Source organism: Microcaecilia unicolor, chromosome 8 (assembly GCF_901765095.1).
Source record: "Microcaecilia unicolor chromosome 8, aMicUni1.1, whole genome shotgun sequence".
NCBI lineage: Eukaryota > Metazoa > Chordata > Amphibia > Gymnophiona > Siphonopidae > Microcaecilia > Microcaecilia unicolor.
Genome location: NC_044038.1, coordinates 241,054,245 through 241,057,087, shown reverse-complemented (window position 1 = coordinate 241,057,087; position 2,843 = coordinate 241,054,245). Strand labels below are relative to the sequence as shown.

At 38.8% G+C, this 2,843-nt stretch overlaps 1 protein-coding gene across 1 annotated transcript in view; it reads left to right on the top strand.

Moving 5' to 3' along the window:
• Nucleotides 1-389: 389 nt before the first annotated feature.
• The window catches only part of GSS (glutathione synthetase), a 46,999-nt gene continuing 44,545 nt past the window's right edge, over nucleotides 390-2,843 (top strand). The window contains exon 1 of the mRNA XM_030211414.1: nucleotides 390-561. The gene's annotated coding sequence lies outside the window, so the exon portion shown is untranslated. The remainder of the gene's footprint in view (nucleotides 562-2,843) is intronic.

The following is a 2,843-nucleotide window of genomic DNA, read 5'->3' as shown; positions in this document are numbered from 1 at the left end:
TCTCACAGGACTGTAAAGTACTCTAAACTAAACCAACACACAGAAACAAGTACCATTGGTGACACCAGAATGAGGCTTGGAATGCAGTCTGAGAGAGGCCATTGGAGCACTAAAATGAGGCTTGATGAACACTGGAAGAGTTAATTGGATCACTAGAGTGAGGCTTGGCTTTGCAATGCTCTGCCAGTGGAGCACCAAAAAGAGGTTTGCATATACCCTGAGAAGCCATTGGAGCATCAGACTGAGCCTTGAAGTACCTTGAGAGGCCATTGGAGCACCAGAATGAGGTTGGGAATGCACAGCTGGAACCTCAGACTGAGGTTTGAAGAACTCATTGGTTGAATAGTGAATACCGCCCCCCTTCAAAAAAAAAAAAAGAGACCCAGAAATGCACAAGCACACACACACAACCCGTCACAGTGCACAAGTCTGCAGCCAGCCATCAAAAGTAGTTCAATTTGGTGGGCAACCCTGGTGGAAATTTATTTTCTGTACTCCAGTGGTAAAATCAGTGCAATCTGGTTGGGACGGAATAACTGGAAGTTGGAATCTGAGCAGGGGGTAGGAAGAGTTGTAATTTTGGTTCAGAGAGGCTTTGCAGAATAAGCTTCTTGTGATGAGGTTATGTGACAGCCACTGAAGCTCTTTCTGTGAACTTTGAAATATTGTAACCATGTGATTTATCTTCTTTACTGAGTGCAGTGAAATGTGTGTTTCTGTTGCTGGAGGCAGGTAGGCAGTTCAGTGGTTCTCAACCCAGCCAGTGGGCTTTTCAAAATACACTACCCGCTTGGTATGTATGAACACATAGCTCATGGGTGTTCATTTTGGATAGCCTGAAATTATGACTGGCTTGGAGTGCCCTGAGGACTAGGTTGAGAACACCTGAATGAGTTTGATACTAGGTGTAATTTGTGTGTGGATTCTACTTCTGGATATTGTGTCTGCAGGCAAAGTGAAGTATTTTCTCTAAGATATTAAGCAAAGGGAAGATTTGACTGGATTAAACTTAATACGCAGTGACAAAAATATGCTGGTTTCAGGGGAAGAGTTAAAAGAAAAAAATGCAGGAAGGAAGAAGCCTCAGAGAACTTACATTTTGAACCGTGGGTTGGTTTCCCATTTAATCCGATTAAATTTAAGATAATTATTCAGGGAGGAGCTAGGGAGCTTAACCTGGACAGAAGCATAGTTTGAGAGTTCATCTGAAAAGAGACTGTTTTGCTAGTTCTGCAGAACAGCCCAAACTAGAAGTTAAGGACCGTAACCTGAGCCAGCCAAAGGTGAAACATGGCCCGTGTTGGCAGCGGGTCCATCAGAAAATTAAGACAAGTGGCGTTGAACTTATATATAAAATGTAAGAGAGAGAAGAGATTTTTTTTTAATGTTTGCTATTACAATGATGGCGTTATAAATGGTAATCAATAAACAGTGACCGATGAGGAAGCAGGCAAACTGTGGATTGAGTGGTCCATGTGAAAAAAGTTGCCACTGAGGTCCAGAAGACTGTTATATGGTGTTGTGATAATTGAGCTTTTAGTGTTGAATGAATCAATATATAACATAATATTGGACACAACTTTAAATGGTCCCTAATTCAATTAAAATATCTAGGAATATGGCTTAATTAAGATTTAGAACAAACTATATACATTAATACAAAAAAAACCCCAACTTTGACCATCCTAACTCTTCCTTTCCCTCTCTAAGTTCTCCCCAATTGTCTTTACCATACATGTATCTCACTGTACCATAATATCACCTTGATATTAATCGCAACTTGTATTTGTTCATACCGAAAATCGGTTAACGCCGATTACAGTACCATGTAAGCCACATTGAGCCTGCAAAAAGGTGGGAAAATGTGGGATACAAATGCAAAATAAATAAATAAAAAGCTACCACAAAATGGTAGATACAATCAAAATGGTACTAACCCCACAGATTACTATTAATGAATCTTTTTATTGATTATAGACACCCAAAAAAACTGTACCATGTGAACACTAATGAAAAACAGTGTTTGGTACAAAATCATACAACCAACTTCACCCCCTTCCCGAGACACCCCCCCCCCTCCTTTAAATTCTGTTGACCATCAGCAGAAATAAACTTAAGTAGTCTGAGGCCTGGACACTGATGACCTAGAACCGGCATCAAATCCTCCCAACTATAAAAAGGATGGTGATGGCTTTTATCATAAAGTTATGTTTTGAATGTTCTGTTGGTGATCATTGTTCTTCAAAAAGATACTGATGTATTACCATAATCTGTCATCAATAAAAATGTTGAAATATAGAGAGGTACTCTCTAGTAGGACCTTGAAAGGCATTCAGAACTTGACTTCTCGTTCTGGGTAATTATTGAGTTCAAATAAGGTTCTGAATCTGATACCTATAGATGAATTATATATTGATGATGCTACCTGGGTACTGCTGTAAATAATTTTACAAACAAATTGGTTCAAATTGTCTAAATTCCTTTGGGAAAACAAGCCTCCAAGGATGGCTATTAAAACAACGATAAGGATGGTATTAACGTTCCTGATTTCTATTCTTATCACACTGCTTCAATATGGTATCTATTGGCTAGCATCAGATGCGTCACGAGCAAGAATTTATATGGTTGCAACTTGAACGGGAAATGTCTCCTCTTACTTTACATTGACTCCCAACTTGTATAATAACGTCCAAGGTCATAGATCTTAGACTATTATTAGAGACTCATAAAGTCTTACTGTTATTAGACAAATGTCTAAAATCGGCTGTTGAAACTCCCTTAACATGTCATTTTGGTATGATCCCAAATTTAAAATTGATCCCTCAATTATATTTTTGCTCCTT